This window comes from Parus major, chromosome 2 (assembly GCF_001522545.3).
Source record: "Parus major isolate Abel chromosome 2, Parus_major1.1, whole genome shotgun sequence".
Taxonomy (NCBI): Eukaryota; Metazoa; Chordata; class Aves; order Passeriformes; family Paridae; genus Parus; species Parus major.
The window spans coordinates 40,932,592-40,955,182 of NC_031769.1; the positions used below are offsets into that span (position 1 = coordinate 40,932,592).

General features: G+C 37.8%; 1 protein-coding gene across 1 annotated transcript in view; it reads right to left on the reverse strand.

The window, feature by feature from the left end:
* Positions 1–22,585, reverse strand: part of OSBPL10 (oxysterol binding protein like 10) — a 112,217-nt gene extending 89,632 nt beyond the window's left edge. Inside the window, exon 1 of the mRNA XM_015617802.1 lies at positions 22,512–22,585. The gene's annotated coding sequence lies outside the window, so the exon portion shown is untranslated. The remainder of the gene's footprint in view (positions 1–22,511) is intronic.
* Between the last annotated feature and the right edge of the window lie 6 nt (positions 22,586–22,591).

The window sequence follows — 22,591 nt, forward strand, 5'->3', positions numbered from 1 at the left end:
AGAATATTCAGAGAAAGAACTGTTAGAAGAATTTATTACCAAACTTGGTGAGAGTCAGTAAGCAAATGACAAAAACTAATTTGTTTCCATTTTCATAACAAATCACCTACCAAGAAAATCCAAAAGCCAAAACACAGAAAAAAACTCCCAAATCTAAATATGGCGGGGAGGGGGACACACACTCAAAATTGGAAAAAATATGAGTTTCTTCCCCAAAATAAATAAAACATATATTTATGTGATGAGACAATCAAGCATACCTAGCTTCTGAAAGCTTTTACACACTAATATTTGTAAATCCCTCTACTCACATTAGCAGTTATCAAAACTGCTGCTGAGCAAACAGCTGCATTATCACACAGCTTTAAATATCTCCCAAAATTACACCAGCTATGCCAGGAATTGTACTGCCTATTCTTTTCTGTAACACAAAACCCCACCAAAATTGAAAGCAATACAGAAATATTCAACCTTCTGAAAACACATGTCACTTTTTTGCTTGACACTTTCTGTAATACGTTTCAAAAGATCTGACAGGTTTGGCAAGCACACTTCATATCAAAAATTGCCAGGTGCCTAGCATCCATTCATCTTTCACAAAATACTTATAAAAAATATAGAATTAAATAAACAGCTTAGATGTTGGCCTAACATACCAGAAAATACAACTCTCCAGCAAACTAAATACCAAATCTGAAGGAAAATAATCAAAAAGAAGGCAGCACTGCAGGCAGCCACTGGGAAGGCAGCTGCTCAGAGCACTAATGAGTCCAACAATGACTGACACTACCATGTATTATTCTTTCAAAAGCCTCTCCTTTAAGTAGAGATGTGCACACACACAGAACACACTTCCAAGATGGTAACATATGAAGATAAATCAATAATGAAGTGAGATTTGACCAAGGGCAGTTATTTTATGGAGATTTCTTCCTGCTACTTGTCACATCCTGCAGGAGGACTTCATGGATTAACTAGAGAAGATGTGACCTTTGCTTGGTCTTTCTGCTACTTGCTATTACAACATCCACAAATGAATCAAATATATTCATTTGACAGCCTGGTTCTCATGAAACATAATGAGAGACTCACAGCAAATTCAGTCACCTAACATAACGCTCCCACACCACACAGTCTCAGAGCCTGGAATTGCTGGTTTTGTATCAGTATTACCATGCAACACATATTAAAGAAAATCACACCCCACTAAATTAGAGTCAGTCAGCCAGATCTAAATCACAGTTTTATCTCAAAATACTATCATCTGTAATCCAAATTCTCAACAATTTGCATCTACTAGATTTTGGCAATCCCAAACACAAACACCCCTGAAAAAGGCTGTTGAACAAAAAACTTACTTTCAGTTGAAATATCCCCACAACCCTCTCCTTCACCTCAGCAACTAGAGCTTGCCCTCTGACCTACATTGCTAGAAGGTCGTAAAATGTATGAAGGAAGCAGTAAACCCTCACAGAGTCACACACCCTGTGTCTAATACACACTATCTTCCACTGGCTGCATCCTAAGCTTTATTATCACTTCCCTCTGTTATAGATACATATTATATTGTTGGCTTTTCACAAATATTAAAATAAATGTTATATGTATTAGATTAGAAAACTTGGTTATATTAATATAGTTCCTTCTATTTCTGTTATTGATGAAACTTAGAAATAGTAGTATAACATACATATATATTGAGCTATGGCATAGTATCAAAACAAAAACTACTTTTGTTTGTATAACCCAAAGACTGAAAAAGATGGTCAGAGACCCCCCTCCATTCTTAGATTATCTTGTCTAGATGAGGACAGCAGTGACCAGAGCTCTGGGGGAGGAATTTAATGCATTTCTGTTATCAGGGAATGTAAAACTCGGTGGAGCCAAGAAGATTGACTTATTGAGAAGGGGGTGAGTCAAAAACTAAACAAATAAACATCCAAAACTTAAGAATGTTTGAATCGTGTATGAGAATTTATGAATATGTCGTAAGATTCTGTTTTTAAGGGACAATCCTTTGTTAGTAAAGTGTGCTCTCTTGGCTGAATGCAGAGACACCTGGCCATATCTGTATACTTTATTTTTATCTCCTAATTATCTTTTTATTAAACTTCTAAATTCTATAAAAATATGAGAACCTCCTTTTTCACACTTCTTACTTTCACACTAATGTACCAGTGATGAATTGAGCCCTTATTCACAGAGGTAAAGTTTGTTTATGTTTCCCTGACTTGTACCCCCCAACTCTTCCCCTCTCTTCTCCAACAACTTGCATTCCTCACTGGTAAGAATTAACTCAGCCCTACTGTTATTGAATATTATGTCCCATCTAGGAGAAGCACCTTCGGACATCTGTAGATTTTGGAGCTCTCTTTTGCTGCCAAGAATTACAAATCATATACAGAAAAGCACTCAGCTATGAGAAAACCAATATGACCCCAAGTTTTTATGCCAGACCTGATGTTAGTTAGGATTTCACCTGGAGATAAAATACTTTCAGGGACTGAAATATTAATGAAACAAACAACAAAGGCACAGGGAGTGACCCTAGACAACAGCACAAACACTGACGCTGAGAAGGAGACAAGCACTGGATGACAAACCAAGAGTTTGCCTAACACCTCCAGGCATGAATATCAGGCAAACTATTCAGGTAATCAGACCACAAAACAGACAGCAAAGACTGCAAATAGAAGTAGCTCAAATTACAAGACTACTCTAGCTTAAATTAGAGTAGCTGTAGAGTAGTTCAGCTACTTTCAAGTACTGCTTCTTGCTCAATATAACAATGAGAGTACAGAAATTACGAGTATCATTCAAGTAGTATCTTAAGCCAATTACAGAGACAAAAGGAGTCTTATCTCAGCCCAACTGGCCCTATTTGGCACCAGTCTCCACATCAAATGCCACAGAAATTATCTATGTAGGTAAACCCTAATGTTCCTCATGGGTGAATATAGTCCCATATTCAACAATAATAGCCCGTAGAGGTAAGTCAGGAATCTTCAGGGAGTTGACCTGCACATAAATTAAAAAGGAGTAAATGTCAATGCAAGCAAAACGGCCATTGGAGTTCATTCAAATTCACTTTTACTGCTTACTGGAAACCAAGGTTGCTTTAAGACACACTGTAAAAACCACAGAGGAAAGACATGCAACTCTATCAAAAATTCTATTCTAACACCTGCATCATTTTGTATATAGTAATTATTGAACTAAATAGCTAAATCACTGAACTATCTTCACTATTACTTCTCTCTTCCCTCATTTTTTATTTTTGAACATGAAACATGAAAGTTTAGAAAGGATTCATAAACTGTCTTAATAAAAAGACGTCACCAATCTAAAAGTTCTCAATAGAAACATGTTGCTGAAAATTAATCAGAACAGTCACATCGTGATTTATTGAGACAGAACATCAGTTTTACTACAACCACTCTGCTGCCAAACAGCAAGAGACAATCTAGAGAGAAAATGAAGTGGAGGGTTGAAGGAGCAGACAAGCGGAACAGTTTGGCAGTGGGATGTGCCAAAAGGTTTTCATTGAATCTACCTAAAACTAAATAAACAGAAGTCTGAAGAATCATCTGACACTTTAATCTAAAAAAGCACTTCAATATCTACACTTCCAACCACATTCCAGAGCAAAACACTCTCCTACACCAGATTATATGTACATTGGACTAATTACTAAGTTAGTGAAAACTGAGGGGTTTTGCTACTTCTCATCAATTTCAGAGATATTTAATTCTGTTCAAGTTACTGATATGAAATTCTAAAGAACATAACACACCCCTGGAAACTAAAACCATTTGAAAAACTTTATTTAATCTTATTTACATTTTATGTAATCTCCGTGGATGAAGACTTAGGAAATCAGCACAGACATCCTCTTATCATTGCTTCCATTCTGTATGAACAATTCCATTCCAAAACTACTTTACTGAAGAAAATACATGAAATAGCTTTGGTATTTCTCAGTATATATATCCTTTCTAGTCAGTTAAATAAAGGGTGAAAAAGAAGGTTAAACTTACGGCATGAGTCCAACTTATATCTCCAATCTCCAATCACTTGACTTAGGCTGAAACATGTTTACACTACAGTCCACAGAAACCGTGCAAAATAAACAAAATCTCAATAAAGTGTTACATCACATAATTGGGCAAAGTGAAAAAAGCAGCCGTTAAAAAGCACAAGTGAAATCAGTTGTAAATTCTCTCTCTCCCTCCTCAAGGAAGAATTACTGACTTGCTCTTTAAAAACCTAGTTCAGCTGAACTAGCCTTCCCCTATTTAATGTTGTGCAAAGCTCTTGCTCTGTCACCTTCCCTCCTCTGTCCCCATCACTGCCCAGTAGCATCGACACATCCCAGTACAGCCCACCCAGGAATGTGAGCTGGAGTCAGAATAACACAGCCCGGTCAGTCTTTGTGTAGAAGGGAAACTTTGCAGAGTCATGCATATGGCAAGAAAAAAATAAAATAATTCCTCTGCAACTACAAACATCACATGGAAACCACTGCATGGTCAGTATTTTCAGCTGTAGGTCTGTGTGGATACACTTGACCCCAAGCCATAATTTAATATAGGCTGACTAAGAAGCCACAGGTCTCATGCCCTGTGGTGAACCTGTGAGCTGGAAAGCTCCTGACTTAGGTACAAGGGAGTGAAATTGCCTCAGGACAAATATTTCAAAAGGTGGTTTCAAAACCCAAAAATGCAAGCAACCAAAGTACATAACTAGATAACAGCTCAAATGAAGACACCCATCTGGTTTACACTATTGCCAAGCAGACAACTGCCAACAAAGAAGTTCACTTCTTCAACTATTTCATAAGTATTCCTATCAGGATGGATCCATCTGGAGCTCCCCCTGAACTGCAGCTGAACTGCCAGGTGTCTCTCGCCTTGAACAGGGATGCTTCTCAAGGTTTAAGATCCCCTACTCGACCAAGAGATCCTTGCTTACACAAAGCAGAGAGATCACCTATGTGTGACAGATTCTGGGAGACAGACTGACAGCATGCTGAGTTATCTCTAATGAAACACTGCCAATCCACATAGCTGCTTAACATTATTACAGATATTGTACAGATAATTCCATTACAGATCAACTTTCCTCCAAGTCTGAGACTAAGACTGAATCCAACGCCACATAGATCCATAACAAGTTAAGAAAGCAAGGAGGTCCCCTCTGAACATTGTGACTTAACATGAGGGCCCTCCTTTCTCTTCTCATCACTGGTCTACATCTGAATCATTCTAGCTTGATTCTATTTCAACTTTTCTGTGTTTATTTCTTCCATTTAGTAATTAATTAGGTGAACCTTGCCATCAAGCTTATTGAACCTTGTTAGACAATTGCTAAACCTTTATTTAATTCCATCAAATTTATTTAATTCTGTCAATTTATTATTCTGCCTCTGTAAAATGTATTGCTGCTTCTCTCTTTTGAGTGAGGTGCATATTCTACTCATCCACAACAAGGTCACATGAATTTGTGATTGCACATAGAGGTCCTGACTTGACACCACAGAGGAGATCACTTGTTACCCCATTAACAATTTTCAACTACCCCAAATTCCTGGCAAGTAAGCTCTTACTCAATTAGGTGCAACTGTTTTCTCCCATGCTGAAAACACAGCCTGGGAGAAAACAGCCCAAAATAACAACAACTACTTTACTAATAAGAATCTTAGACAGTCAAAAAAAAAAAAACAAAAAAAAAAACAAAAACTATAGTAAGAACAATTTGCACCACTCAGCACCAGCAGTCCTGCCAAATTAGTTTCTGCTGTGCTCACATTTTAAAATGACAACACCCCTTTCTTCAGGAGCCTCCTACATTGCATGACATGTATTTCTGTCAAATCCCCTGTTGCATCTTACTGAATGACTGAGAAGAGCGGCTGATCAGCTGGCAGGTAACTACTTTCAAATAAAATTTAATGTCATTCTTAATACAAAAGCAATCAGTCTACTCTACAAAAATCAAACTCGCTAGTAACTTTTTTAAAGCTTAACAATTTCTGCTGTCATTCCCATAGTTACAATCACACTACTATTAAAAACAAATTGAGAATTGCTGATCTAATCCACCCTCCCACACAAAAATAACTCCTTTGCCATAACCGAAACTATGAACTTTTGAGCTATGAATAGCTATGAACCAACAGCTTCAAATGAAAGTTTAAATTCCTCCCTTTTGAAATAAACTTGTACATGGGTATTAAAGAAATTAGTCCAATAATGACAATATTATAGCAAAATCAAATTATTTAAATATGCCAACAATGTGCCTGCTTATCAATGGCATAAAGCAGAATGACCTGCCAGGAAAAGATAAAACTATGAAACAATGACATTACTTAATGAGACAAATAAAACATCTCTTAGAGTCTGCTTCTAGTTCAACTTCAGATTTTTATAGTCTCTCAGGTCAGGCTGGTGCTCTCCCCTCTAGGTAAAGGTAAAAACCAATATTAAATATATCAAAAACAGCAGGCTTTTTTCCACATGACACGAAGTAACATTAAGTTGTGAGAGATCTATTAGACTTGAAGTGTAATGGTTCTAGTAACAGCGGAAACCCCAAATCTTACTTTTAGTGCCTGAACACTTAGGCTACATTTTAAACTTCTTCATGAAACTCTACAGCCATAATAATGAAATGCTACAGGGAGATTTGGAAGAAGGAAAGTTGTTACAGCTTAACCATATCCTCAATTAGCAGATATAACCAGTGTTCTCCTTCAGTTACGAGAAGTCCATAGCTTTAAAAAACAGAAGTAAAATTACTCAACCACACTAATTTCTTTCCAGTAATGACCTAGAATTTATTTCAATGTCTTTCCTGCAAGTGTAGTTTAAAGACTTCTTCCACTTAGCTTCTTTCCTTGTCCCTAATTATGATTAAAAAATCAATTGTGTGTTAAGTACTTCTTTACTTGTCCATTTATTTGTAGTCTTTTTTTAGTTTACTAAATGTTATCAACTGCTTGTAATCAGTGTTAATAGATGCTGCTCCTTAGATGATAGTTTCTCTTACCTGACACCACAAATAGACAACATATTTATTTCTACTTCTTCTGTCCCCCAAAAAATAACTCCTCTCACTCACTGTATTTGAGACATCCAGATTACAATCAGAAATGCTCAAGCCAAAAAACAGAGGGTAGGGAAAAGTCCAAAAAGAAATATCCCAACTGAAAGTTTGAACTACAGAGAAATGCATTTTATTTTAACAGCCATTTCAGAAAACTTACTATTTCTCAAAATAAAACACTGGAAAGCAGTATTATTCATTCACTTTAGGGAGCACAAACTGTTAAGTCTCTTTCCAAACGGATTTGACATTTGAAGGTCACTCCTGCTCTGCAGTGCTCTTAGGTACCCTACACTACCTGCCTTCACCACACTCCTCAGTACTCACACTGGTCCTGCACTGCAGCATTTGACAAGGCATCCCTCTCTGTTTTTCATTTCATTTTGAGCGCTGAGAAGGAGACAGCATGATAAAAGAACCGTAAAAACAAAAATAAAAAAATTTAAAAAATTAGTTGGAGAAGAAACTTCTTAATAAGACAAAAACACCAGCAATAATTGTGATTTATCCTTAGACTCCTCTAAGAGTAAACTTCATGCTTGCTGTTAGAACTGCAGTAGCCTGCTTGCCTACTAGGCAGTCTCTGGAAGAATGAAAGAGCAGATAACAATGCACAAGAAGTATTTCAGGAAAAAAATGATAGCAGGAATTTCAAGAAACAGAACTGTTTTCCTGTAAAGGCAGACACAAAAGGTAGTTTCAGTTTTTTCCTTCAGCTGTATAAACATTATACAATTAAAGTGAACCTTTGAACCTTCTGCTGGCAAATGTGTACAGAAAGAAGATGATAGGGGAGTGGAATAAACCAACCCACAAGTGTAAAATACTCCTTAAATACAAGAGAGCCATCCGGCAGTCCAAGTATCTAACAAAAGACAATACCACCAACAAACCAAGCACGGAACAAATGGAGGTAATAAATAAATAAAATGCCAGAGCACAAACAGTTTTCACATTTCCAGAATCAAGTTAATTTCATAATTCTATTATTTTTCTGTTCAAAAGAAGGCTATTCAGCATTCTAGTAATTATATTCAGTTGAGGAAATTATTTAATGAAAGTTAAAATTCAACATGAGAGCTCAGAGTAGGCATTTTCAGTCTCTCAGACATCTGTTCCTGATGTCCTGACACCATCTCAAGTAAAAAATATCTGTGAGAAACCACACTATATTTTTGCCTATACCAGCTGCTTTCTCTATTACTAGTGACAGTTCCACTCAGCTTTCCAGCTCCCTCAGTTAAGACACCTATTTCCACCTCTTGCGCTCAATCTGTTCAAGTGCCACTTTTGAAAAATCAATTTTTAAGCTCAACGGGAATAACACCTACAAAAAGCATCATGTCATTAGCCTCCTCTCTGGAACCTGAGGTCATAGTTCATCTACCTCTAATTTTTAGCACCTGTAATATTTTCATATTTGATCTCCTTACTTGCAAACGTTTTCTTCTCCTCAGTCCATCTCCTATAGCACCACTCCCCCCTACACCTGCTGCCACAGTATCAAAAACAAGATCAAATAAATGGGAAAGAGAGAGATCCTTAGCACATGGAAAGGTGGACAGGCAGACTCATATCATTTACCTGATCCTGCAGAAAAGCTTAATATTCCACTGCCAACCTGTTTGTTCAGCTCAAGGAGCAAGACTACAGCTGCCAGCTGCTCAGCTTTTCTCCATCAAAGCTTTAGTTCTTCCATTTAAAAACTAGCATTGAGAAAAGATAAGAACCTAAGCAATGGGCAGTTGAAAGCTGCTCCAGACTGCTTTGACGGTCCAACTATTTTCTGCAGCTCATCCCTCAATTTGGGTATTCTCACTAGAAACCCCATGCCCAAGGAGTAAGCCTCCCACCAGTTTTCAGTCATCTGACCCCTCTACAAAAGGGAGACTCCTCCAATACTTGTCCTCACAAACAGGAGCACACTGTGCTACAGGAAGCCCTGAGATATATTTGAATAATCTGCCAGCCTTTTGGTTCACAGCACAGCAAAATTAGAGTATCTGTCACAGGATTTCCTTTGGCCAACAGCATTTAAACCACTGAATGAAGCAAACTGTGCCATGCCTGCGACCTCTGGGCCCAGAGGCTATGGATCATCAGCTCAGTACAGCTGACTGCTCTCACCAGTGAGCTCCCAGCACAGCTGAACCTCAGGCCATGCAATGCTGTGGGCAGCCAGCACAAACCACAGCAGCAGAACGCTCCTGAGCAGAGCATCACCTGCCTACACGCCGTAAGCAGCACGGGGCATGCGAGGACATAAAGGCTAGAAAAACACTGGATTACCAGAAAGCTGCAGAAGCAAACTAGCAGTTTGAACCCCTGAACCCCTGGCAAGGACAGAGCAGATGAATGTGGCTGTCACAACCTACAGGCTATCAACTGCTCGCTGCAACCCCTTCTCACATTTGTGAGCTCTGCTCACATCTGAGAGCTCTGCCTTAAGATTCTGGCTGTTCTCACAGCTTCTAATGACTATCAAGTCTAAATTAGTATCTTAATTAGAAAAGAAGGATAAGAGTACCAGTGCTTTTCTCAGCATAATTACATTTTCACTAGGGTTTTTACTATCAAAACATAATGATTGGGGAGAAAACTAGCAATCCTGTTACAAGTTATTTAATGACAGAAGAAAAGCAAGGAATTAGAAGTTTCTGGTGTTCCAGTCTTTGGCTGTGTTTTTCTCATCCCAGAGAAAAGTCCCAGCTAGACAGAACTACTCCCAGATCAGGTGCCCCAGCTTTCACTTCTGGGGAAAACTATCAGCTTTCCCCTAACCAGTGCAATTTGGGACTTGGGAGGAAAAGAGATAATTCTGAAATAAGTCTCAACAGCATGTTTGGATTAAAGTGGCCTCCCAGAGAGAAAAGAAGGAAGAGAAAAGAAAAATATGAAAAACACATTTTATCAGCAGCCTCCAGACCCCTTGTACTACCTCCCTGATGATGACTTTACTTGGCACAGTAAACTGCATTCCTTACTGGGTGTGGAACAATTGCAGATATACTGTATGACACCTGCTAAATATTAAATGCATACATAGACTTAACTGGACAGGACTTGCATCAGCATCAATTATAACTGTAGTTTTTACGAACAGAATACAGAATCACAGAAATGCCTTAGGATGCTCAGAATAGCTTGAAAAAACAAAAGAGAACAGAGGTACTGGCAACAGAGGGGTGGACAGGGAAGTACAGCATGATTACACCATTAATTTTTTTTAAACTATATTTTACATAGCGATCTTCTACAAAAGGAAGTAACTGTATTAATAAAGATTGTCATAATATGCAAGATTTTTTTTTTCTCAGTACATGTTAAGGACTGGTAAGCATTTATGATTTTAAAATGACAAAAAAGTTTCAAGTGTATTCAAGACTACTCTTTGTTTGATTTTAGATCCATTAGATTTCAAGTTGACATCTTGTCAATATTCAGAAGCTACTTTTTTGAAGTCAACTTTTTAAGAACAAGAACCTGTCAAAGAAAGATACTGACCCGACTGCATTACAGTAATGCAATCCAATGAGGTTCAAAGCATAACCACATCCCTTCAATGGATGTTATTGCATAAATTTTCAATTAGCTGCCTTGAGTCAGCAGAGTTCTACTGAGGTTGTATCACAGTTCACTGACTTCTTTGCCAGACCTTCAGAGTTCATCCTTGTTTTGCATTGCCCTGTCCTCAGCAAGAATCATTGCCAGGAGATAGAAACTCTTCACTGTTACCTTCCAGTCTGCAGCTAAAAATATCAAGGAATAAAAGACCTCAAGAAGTAATAAACTTCCTGTAAACTGAAAAATGAATGCTTCAATTTGAAAGCCATTTTGTAATCAATCAATGAGAGTCATTTGTAGATCTCACTGTTACACCAAACAACGAAAAAAAAATAAAATACATATATATATATATATATTTTTTTATATATATATATTTTTAATCTAGCAATCATTTAATGAGGAAAGATGTGGTCAGTTAGAGATCCAGCATCTCTAACCTCAGGAATGTTAAGCATCACATCTGATGCTTCAAATTTTGTGAATTACCTGTGGTGTTTTCAGATGAAAAGTAAAATCATTTTTAAAAGGAAAAAAAAATACTTTGGGTGTTTTAAAAAGACACTATTACCATGAAATATGGTGTTAAAAGTTTAAACAATAGAACAGTTGTGCTACAAACCAATTTTAGTAAGTATTTTATTTTTATTTTGATTGAGTAATGCATTGCAATACTGACAGACATAAACTCATAGGTGCATGTTTGTTTTTTTCCTTTACCATTTCTAACAAAACAAAGTGAAACATCTTTTATCACCTTCAATCTAGGTCAGAGTTACAATGCCTGTACAAAGCTTCTGTATTGAAGAATCTGGCTTTCTAACACCTGCCTCAATTCATTTAGCTATTTTTGGCTTGTGGACAACATTGTGCTTTCCACATTACTCACATAATTCATGTGGAAGGAACTCATAATAATAAAATCTGATTGCCACCAGCGAAAGGAAAACAAACATTTTAAAGGTCATTTCCAGGAGAAAAAGATACATACATGATGCCAGGAGACACCAGTCCCCAAGCCAATTCTTCATTCCTCCATTCCACTCTGTACTTCTTTACACAATCAAGGGAATGTTCTCTATAGCTGTTCTAGACACAAAGTATTATGATATATTTGAAGTGAATACATGAAATGCCAGATACTTTCTAGCAGGCAAACGCCTTCTGAACACATCTATTTCAACAATAATTTTTGTGCAAGCTGATGGAATAAAACATCTGGTTTTAAATTTGTTCTGTGTTTTTTTACTGCAGTGGTTATAGGAGCTGTTATTTTCACTTTCAAAATGCAGATAATTTATCATCTAGATTCTCAAACTTGAAACACACGAATTTTGGCATTTCTCCCAACTGTAACCTTCATTTAAAATATTATTTCACTGGAAAAACCTGTTGGACAAGAAATATTTATTTCACTCTCATATACAAGGGGCTGAGAACTCACCTATGTTATACTAATGCCATTTTTTTGTACTACACACAAATTATGTATATGCATATACTTCTTATTTATAGAGAAACACACAGAAATTAAAAGAAAAATAAGCAAAAGGCAAGTTAAGATCTTACTTTGGCAATTTCTGAAGTTATCTATTTTATATCTACCCTTCTGTTTGTTCTTCCCAGCATTTAAAATTTTTCTTGTTATCCAGTCTAAAAAGTTTCCAGTTGGGAAGAATGAACATTTCCAATGCAGTATTTTCTTTACAAATCATATGGGAGAAAATACGATATACAAAGTAAGAATCTTGATTACCAGAGCAGCATGCTGGTTTCCTTCCAGCTCTTCTGCACCCAGCTTGTTCAAACAAAGCTTTGCAGAAAACAGATCTTACATCATCTCAGAAGAGCTGGAACTTTTCAACTTTCTGTGCCAATACTTCACATTCCAATAGTATTTCCCTTGCCTTTACTCTTAGGATTATTAATTCATTGACTGAAATGAGAAGTTTCTATGTTTAGTCTTTATCCTGACAGCTGATATGCAGCCATCTTTACCAACTATCTTCTCAACACTGTCTCTTGGAAACATGTATAATGTCCACAGAATCCATAAGAGAGTGGTTTCATCAGCATGTTGTGAGATATGCAGAGCATTAGCCTTGATCCTTCTGAAGAAAGAGTATTTGGATTTATGAGCAACCATAACTTCTGAAGATGTTTACACATTAGACTGCTGCTTTTACATATATGTATTTCTAGAAACACTGTTCTACAAAAATTCAGATCATCACGGTTCTAACTGAAAATGAAGAAACAATACTTATAAACTTGAACAAGAAAACAGTTTCATGGTTACAGATGCTTGAATTCCCCTATAAACAATATACTGTGTTTAAAAGGGCAAAGGTAAGTCTAGCACATTAATATTATTAATATCCAGGTGGACATTGTCAGTAGCTTCTTCTGGCTGCTATTCACTTCAGTCCTCTACTTGCCTGAAATTAGCTCTGCTACAGAAGGTGGCAAAGGGAAGAAAGCAAAACCAGAAAAACCTTCACTATGCATTCTGCAATTGAAAAAATACTACTTTCCTTACTACTTCTTGTGTTCCGTTCTTAATGGAAGTATTAAAATGTATAAATAAGAGCAAATTCTCTCAACTTGGGTTTTCAATATTTCATTCTGAATCCATGTTATACAACTTCCAGACTTTTTTTTTTTTTTCAAGAAGTAAAGGTCTTCCCTTGTGCTGTCCTCAGCTGAGCATCTGTGTCTCACTCCTGCTTCTTCCCTTTCACAGAATCACAGAATGGTTTGGGTTGGAAGGGACCTTTAAGATCATCCAGTTCCAACCCTCCTGCCATGAGCAGGAACACCTCTCACTAGAGCAGGTTGTTCAAAGCCCCATCCAACTTGGCATTTAACACCTCCAGGGATGGGACATCCACAACTTTCCTGAGTGCCAATGCCTTGTCACTCTCACAGTAAAGAATTTCTTCCCAACATCTCACCTAAACCTACTTTCTTTTCGTGAGAAATTATTCCCTCTTGTCCTGCCACTACATGTGCTTTGCATTCATCAGTCCATCCTCCAGATGCTTTATTCCCTTTTCTAAAACTCTCCAGCCATTCTACTCTTTTCTTTCCTCCCTTGTTCCATTACCAAACTGCCCCTTCCTTGTACTTGCACAATAAAAATAGGATGAATTCCGATACACAAACACAATGATCATAAAACAAAGCTCACTAAGCTGGTAAGATAAAACAGGAGAAAACCAGAGAAGTGAAGAAAAAAGAGGCAAAACCCACACTACACTTTGACGTGTCAAAGGCTAACCTTTCAGCTAAAAAATAACCAAAAACCAAACCAACCAACTGAACAAAAATACCAAATGTTTGATGCTTGCAGATGTGACTAACCAATTGATACCCAACAGCCACCACATTTAGGCTGCAGGAGGGTCCTAAACAAGCATAAAGCAATTAGTACTACACTTCAGTGTATCCCTTTTATTTTGAGGACTCCTACTCCAAATTTTAAACTGCCATTTTAACAAAAAAATACCACCAACAAAATCGTTAGGTTACACCACACATACAGTGAATGACAAAAAAAGGTTAAGGTTCATCAATACTTGGTGCATCCAGCTCCTCTTCATCAAAAACATTGGGCAAGCACCCAAACCACAGAAAATTACACATTAAATGCACTGAAAAACAGTTAAAAGATGCAGCTAGCCTCAAAATATAACTAAATTAGGTTATTTGAGTGAATCTATTTCTAATAGGGTTTTTTGGCAATCAGTACTTGACTTTGGAGTGCTTAGCAATGACCTATATGGGAGGAAAAATTTCCATAAAGATTGCTGATGATATGAAAATAGGCTATCATCAGCCAACATTATGCTTTCCAATACTGTCAAAATAAAATTATATATCTAGAGACAAAAAAGTCATAATTACAAGATACAGGATCCACCTGGAAAAGAACTGACTCACAAAAATTCAGGGTAAGGAAAACCTACTGATGACAAATTATTTTGGTCAAATAATTCTTCCAACTAATAATAACTTTCCTCAACTATATTTTAAAATTATTGTCTTCCTAATACCTGTTTTTACCCCCTTAAAAACCAGGGCCTGCACACACCATAAGAAAGCCCAAGAAAGATCACTGGGGAAATGCAAAAACGTGCTAACTGTGGAGATAGCAGTCTGCAGGTTGACAGCAATCCTTTCCAACACCTTCTCAGACAAAAAAAAAAAAAAAAAAAAAAAAATAAAAAAAAAAAAAAAAAAAAAAAAGTGCTACCCTTCGTTTTGACACTTCTGGCACCCACTTGGGTAGTACTATACCATATGTTCCTGGATCAAGCAGTATACTGGTTACCAGGAGAAAATGGCATAACAAGCACCAGGATGTTGCAGCTTAAGTAAATAGAAAATAACAAGTGTGGGTATGGAGATACCTGTCTGGAGAACCCAAGCAGCACCAGGGAACTTGAGGGCTCAGCACTGTCTGTAATCAAACTAACAAACTTAAGAGGCAAAACCAATAACCTAATTTTTAAAAAATAACCAACAAAGACCTAAAAAGTTAACAGTCTTTAAACATTTTAAGCAGGGGATAAATACTAAGTTGGAGCAAACAGAATGCATTATCCTTGTATTTGATCCCAAGTGCAACCACAACTGAATGCGTACACAGTTCTGGTGTCCCATGTAAATAAAAACCCTGAAACACTCAATAACCATCAGAACTATCATAAATTACTAAAGTTACTGGGGGAGTTGACTCACAGCAAGAAAACTCCATTGGTCTAGATACTCCAAACACAGACAAAAGATACCACTTTGCCTGCCCAAAAATAATAAATGTAGAGCCCAAATGTGCTAAGAGGTATCTTCAGCATTATGAGATTCAGTGAAGAGTTAAAGGCTGATACACACTAAGTAAAACAGGCAGTTTTTTAAGTAGTAATTAACTCTGGGCAAATTGTTCCCATGGCTATGATGAAGAATCCCCTATCACCAGAAGATAAATTCTCAGATCAATATCCAAAGAGAAACACAAGTCTAGACAGAACAGAAACCACAGCAAATACTATAGTTTGTGCTATACAATTGAGTAGTTAACAATCTCTCCACCCTTTAGCTTTAAATTACCTACTAATTAAATGCCATCTTGGAAAGTGAAGTGTAGCAGCATTTAGACAGCATTTACAGCAACAATTTTATATGCAACAGTTAAGTACTAAGAAAACTTTGTCTCTCTGGATTACACTCCAAAAAGTAATCAAACATTTCAGGAAGATATCCACAAAATCCTCCAGGATCTAAAGCACAATGCCAAGATACTTGTAAATAAAGCTGCATTAGTTTATTATACAGAAACAAACTGCATTTTTCAGTGAACCAAATTCACTACTTTTTTTCCATCACTCACTCTAGTACATATTTAATAAATATAGCTGTACATTAAAATACCAATGTTATGGCAATTTTTAGAAACCTTTTCACTTAGAAAGTACAGTCTTTTAAATATATCATAAAGAATAAAGAGTATTAGGTGAAGCTAAAGACCAAAGAGATACTTATTGAACAACTGGTTTTAAATAAAATGACCAAAGAGATACTTATTGAACAATTGGTTTTAAATAAAATGACCAGGGAAAACTTTTGAGTACTTATATACTCATAAAATTACTCCAGGCACATTACTTAGTTTAACAATCTACTGTCACTTCTCCTACATGAACAAAATCCATATTCATAAATTGGTGGGGCCTTTCAAATGAGCCAGCAAGCACATGTGTGCTCTCTTTAACCACATTTATCACTGCCTTGCTAAGCATAGAAATCACCACTGAAAAAGCCAGCAGCAAAATGAGCCAGTAATAACAAAAGCCAGAGAAAGGCAAGTGCCTGTTTCACCACTAGTGCCAAGTGACACTTTTTGCACTGCCTGAGAGCTAAGTGTGACATCTGGGTGAAAAGGAAGACCACACTCTATTTTGACTGTCACTTCATTCCCTGGTACAAGACTGCTGCTCAGCTCTGAAGAGCACTAACAAATCCCAAATATACTGCCTGAGTGAAAATGCCCGAGTCTCATCTGTTCCAAACAGATTTTTCCTACACTATCATCAAGCATTTTCTGCAGTAGGTTATTATCCATTATGTGAATTTATCCCCTGCATAGACATAAGCAGCACCAACACCATGTGACATAAGCAGCTGAGGAACAAAGAGCTTGGGTTACCTGCCTGGGGACGAGAGAAATGTCCATCCATGGCAGTTCAACCAGAATCCACAACCCCACAGTGCAAACCAATTCCTTAACTGCAAGACCATCCTTTTAAATTTTAGCCTGAGGTTCAAAGTTGTCTTCTTCCAAATGTTCCCTGCAAGCATTACTGAAGGGCAGAGAATGATGGATTTCTCAGCCTCTCTCCTACCTTGTTAAAATTCTTTCTCTGACTTAGCTGTTTGAAACACCTTCTCCCAAGAGAGCTGGTTTAGAGGCAAAAGCAAAAGCTATTCAAACTGATCAACCAGTCTGTCATTAAACCAGTTAGGTTTAATGAGCCACTGACTAAACAAAGAAAAAGTACACCTTAACTTAAATTTTCCTACAAAGAAACTAGGGATATACATTTAAAAAGATTGATTTATTTCTTTTTATTTTCACTTTGTTTTTTAAGTGAGCATTAATGATACTTAAGGGTGAAAAGTTTCAACAGCAAAAAGCAAAGGAAGGAGAGGAAGAAAAAAGAAAGCTTACATTCCATGTGATTATTTTTGCTACATAGATTTTAGGATTAAGAAAACAAATTAGTGCTTTTAACCAAAACACAATTTACTAATAACCGACTTTTTGGTATTTTAAATTCCATGTTTATTTAAGACTAATGACATGCCTCTTGGTTTAAATAATGTAAAATATGCAGCTACTGAGAGTTTAGCACAGGGAACATCATTTGCTCCAGAAAACTAAAATAAATTGGGTTTAAGTAGATTTCTTCCTTTTCACATTGCCTCCTACTACAAAGAGAGGCTACAAGTGAAGGGACAACACGGTCTCCAGTAAAATCTATTTGCAAGTAAAATCTTTAATAGAATGTTAGCACCAGAGTATAAAAACTCCTTGAAATTTAAGGTTTCCACAATTCCTAACAAATAATAAGCAAGGTTCCAAAATTCAAGGAGGAGATGTAGAACAACAGAAAAAACAGAATATATTGTATCTCCAGCTCCTTAAAAGGGAGTCTCCCTGTTCACAGACTCTGCAAATAAATCTTGGAGGTTATTACAACACTAGACAAAGCCCTGGATAGACATGGCACAGAATCACACTAAGATGAAAAAATACGCAGTGGAGGAGCTGGTGTTAATCTAATTCCAGTAAGAACACAAAGAAATCCCATTTCAGCAAACTTCACAAACATTACATTAAGTGTGTGGCTATTTTCTCCTTCTCAGATACTGTCTGCTGTTAGGCTATTTAAAATGGCTAATATGGCTTATTAGGAGTGTGGCTTATTTTTATACTAAAAAACCCTAGTTTATTTGTCTAGGACAGATTTCACTGTCAGCAGCTATACAGGTACACCCACACAACCATAGCCATATAGTGTGTTCAGTAACCATATACTAATTTTTTACACTGGAAAAATGCCCCAATTCATTGTTCAAACAATTTGACTGGTATCATTGAAGAACTGGCAAATACTAGAGGTGCTAACTACCCCAAAACTCCACAAGCAGATGTGTCAATAACAAAATTCTGTGAAATACTAGTTAGCTAATTCAGAAAGGAGAGGGAGGTTATTACTATGTTTGAAGATACCATCGTCAATCCTTCTAAGAGGTTTCTCCAGAAAATATATATATAACTTCTTTTAAAAATTAATAGAAAAGTAACACACAGATTTTTGTGCTACAGCACAATACAGTGTTGACATATTTTGTCAGCATACACAGAAAACCCTCCCGTAACAGCTGCAGACAGAGCAGTGAAAGCTCTGGAAGACAGTGAAATCAGCCCCTAAAGTGGCACTAAAATCTGATGGCTGCTCTTCTGGCTGTATCCTACCTGCTGCTTGGTGCACTGGTAATAAGAAAGGTCTTTCTGCTGTGCAGGAGTCAGACTGCAAGTGTTCCGTGCAACTACACAAGAAAAGGGATTACACCACAGCATTGGAGAGCCTGATAAAGATCCTGAGTGCAAAAAATCCCCAGACTGCCCCAAAGTACATTTTTTGTTGACCTACAGGGATTGCAGCTAATCCCCTAAAGAAGTCTGGTGGTGCCCAAGCACACGAAGTCAGGCATGACTCATGCAGGCTGGTAACACAATACACTTCCCAACTGAGAGAGGAAACAGGAGTAGGCCAAAATAATGCTTTACAAAACACCTGGGCTACAGAAAAACTTACACAGAGCAGTTCAGCTCAGAAAAGCAACAACATCCATCAGCCAGGGTTCCATTTATTGTTGTTACAAACCCTAATTTTAAGTCCCAGCTCAAATGCAGATGACCAGGACTTTATACACACTTGCAGGATAAAACCCTATAAGTGTAAGTACTAAGTGTTTTCAGGAAAAAAGCAGAGAGGGGGATGCAGACACCATGAATTTCCCACTACCTTGGGCAAATGGGGGTTTTAACATTTTTTACATTTTGCCAGTCTACTCAAAAGACAGGGTAGTAACGTCACAGGGAATAAGTATTTCAATAATTTCAAATTAATTAATGAAAAATAAGTCTTGCATGACGTAAGATGACACTACAGGGACATATTGATCCGTCAAATCCACATAACTCCTGCTTAAAGTACAAGCTCTACACACATAACATGTAAATCCCAATAGAAATTATTCGTAACAGTACTTCAATTGAGAACCCAATTACTTGTAATTTCATAGTCAATTCAGCCAGATGCCCTGATGTCTCACACCAGACAGAAGTGTTCTTATGTTAAAGAGTCTGTTTCAGATTGATCTCCACTCTCTGTATCCATACCCAAATAAATTCACAGAAAGTTACAGGCTTAAGTGGAGATGCTCCAAATGCTCAGGCCCCTTGACACCTTTCTCACACAATAAACTGCCTCAAAACAACTGAACAAAAAACTGCAGTTTCCTTCTGCTTGACATAAAGGTGAGGAACCACCTCACTCATTTCCAGATCAGGTTGTTCCTGATCTGCAAGAGTAGAACAAATGGATTTCTTTAGTAACAAACAACAAACCCTCGGAAATTCTCAAACTAAGAAGTAATGCAGCTATCTGGATTGACTATTTTTGAGGCCTTCAATTACTTCAGTTAATACCTATAAATGAAGTTTTATGCTTCTGTAATCATATTCAGTCGCCTTATCCAAAATCAAACTATCTTGTATATGCCTGCTAAAGAAACATTTATTCAGAAGTAACACTACTTTATTATAATTCAAATTACAGTAATTGCTTCAGACTTGTAAAGGCTACTCTGCACACTAAGTGTGGATAACCTAGGAAAGCCTTTCAACTTCAATGCCACATAGCAAGAGCCACATTAACTACATTTAAATTATTTAGGCTAATGGATAAGGAGCTTTAAAGAAGAACATTCCAAATCCGTGGTAAGTGAACTCTGTCAGTTTTTGCTTTATTTTTCCATTTTATTTATATTCATGCCATCTGGTTGTATTGATCATGCAGTTAAACAATCTTGTGTTTTTTCAAATGAAGTAAATGCAAAACTAATTTGTCTGCTAACAAATACGCTGCAGGTGCCAGCTACAAAGTCACAGACTGTTACAGAATGAGCTAAAATTCAAAGGAAACACATTCCAAAACAAATATCCAGAAGGCCAAATGGACAACCATGCTCAAACCCATGAATCACTACTCATTTATTGAACATTATATAGTAAGATTAACTTCTGTGAGCCTCAAGTTTCAACTGATCTGTTTAGAACTTGTATCAGATTCCACATGCCAAACCACAGCTACACGCATCAACAGAACAAAGTGAACAAACTAAAAAAGTTACTTATCCTAAAAGCTGTCTCATGATAAACCACTTGCTCAAAAAGTCAGACTTACAGAAAATAAAACCAGCAATTGACAAAGCACAATACAGCAGTATTTAAAAAGACTGCTGAAATTAAACCAACATTTATTTCCAAGTGCTGTGGTAGAACCGCTTAAGTGACATTTGTCTTTTTCCCATGATGTTTTCAGGTAAAATTTCTTGGACATGTACAGATTATGCATGCCATTTCCAGCTGTTGGCCTTATCAAATTTAATGTTTCCAAATACAAAAAACAAGCAGCTTTAGACCCAAGGATTTATAAGCAATTACTTTTCTAATTTCAGATTACAACCCTTAAAATCACACACAGTAATAGGAGCTACCGCCTCTACAAAAAGAGATGGAGGTATCAGGGGGAAAAAAGGAGAGGAAGGAGGCTTTTAATGTTTAGTCATGGATTTCAGCCCTACATTTTAGGTATCAAAATATGTTTGCTTCTTAAACAAAACTACAGGAGGACTAAATAAACCAACAAATAGATGAAAGTCTAATGTGTATCTAGAACACAGATAACCAAATGACAGCAGAGGGCCTTCTCTATGTCTATGCTGATGCAGTCACGCTTAATGGAGATGAGTGTGTCTCCAGTTCATACCAAACTTGTTCACTGTAATTTATAGCTGGTACACCTACGCATGGCCTCCAGTGTATGGAATTAGACCAGCTCCTGAAATTCTTCAGGAAGTACTGCCACAGTAGTCCTAGCACTGATTTAGCCACACACGAGTCAGCACTAGAGCATCACTGGCATTTATGCAACTCTGTCACTTATAAATGCTTTAAATTTACTGTCAGAACATCAAGCTCCCAGCCATTCCCATGTTCTTATTGGTTGTGATCACCTAATATAAGTAACAGAAGGTTTTGGTCTTTTTGTTTGTTTTTCTAAAGGTCTGTACAGAGCTTTATAACTAGTCCTGTACTTGTCCCTTCTATAGCATTTTCTTCTCTTTAAAATCACCACAGTGTTGCTTTATATTGAAAACTTGAGTTTTGGACACACACCTTCATCCATCCACTAAGAGGACAAAACTGAGTAACAAAAAGTAAAGCAGGAAATCTCTTTTGCTTTCAACAGATCCCAGTACAGCACTATTAGCTCCACAGTCTGGCTCCAAGTCCATAAAAATTTTGCACTACAACTAGACCAAAACCAGACCTTCCTCGGGACTTCCACAGATGCAAGTCAGCCTGTCCACACCCAACAAATTGCAGGACCTGGGCCTGTCACCATTATCAGCATAAATTAGGGCTTGTCAAACAGGTAGGACACAGCAACGTAAGTTATTTTATTGAACACAAAGGTAACTGTTTCCACTGTCCCACCTCATAGCGAAAACAATGATAGTAGTAATCACAAGCATGACATTTTCCCCCATTTATTTTGGGAGGCTCTCAGGTTTTCATTCTTAACTTATCCAAGCTAACTTCACAGGAAACGGTGACTAACGTGATCGAAAAAGGAGCTTAAAAACGGAACCCTGTCATGCAGGGACAGCAGCATGTGCAGCCTCAGCCCTCCCCTGTCCCCGCCCGCACCTGCGGCGGCCGCGCTAAGGGAACACCGCTCCGACCCTGCGCCGGGCCACCTCCCCGCCCGCCCTTATGCCAAACTCGGCTGGCAAAATAAACAAGTCAAACAAAAGGAAGGAGAGCGGGCGCAGAGGAGGATGGAGCCCGGCCTCGGGACGCGCTGGCAGGGGAGGGTCGGGGTCGGCTCGGGCGGCAGCGCCGGTTGCCCGGGCACCATCTTGGGGGCGGCCGGGGGCGAGGACGCGGCCCCGCAGCGCCGCCGGGGGCCGGCCCGGCGCTTTACCTGCTCTGCCAGCCCTGCAGGAGGTTGGTGTATTTGCTGAGCGTCCCTTCCAGCACCGGCTCCCGCCGCCTGCCGCCGCC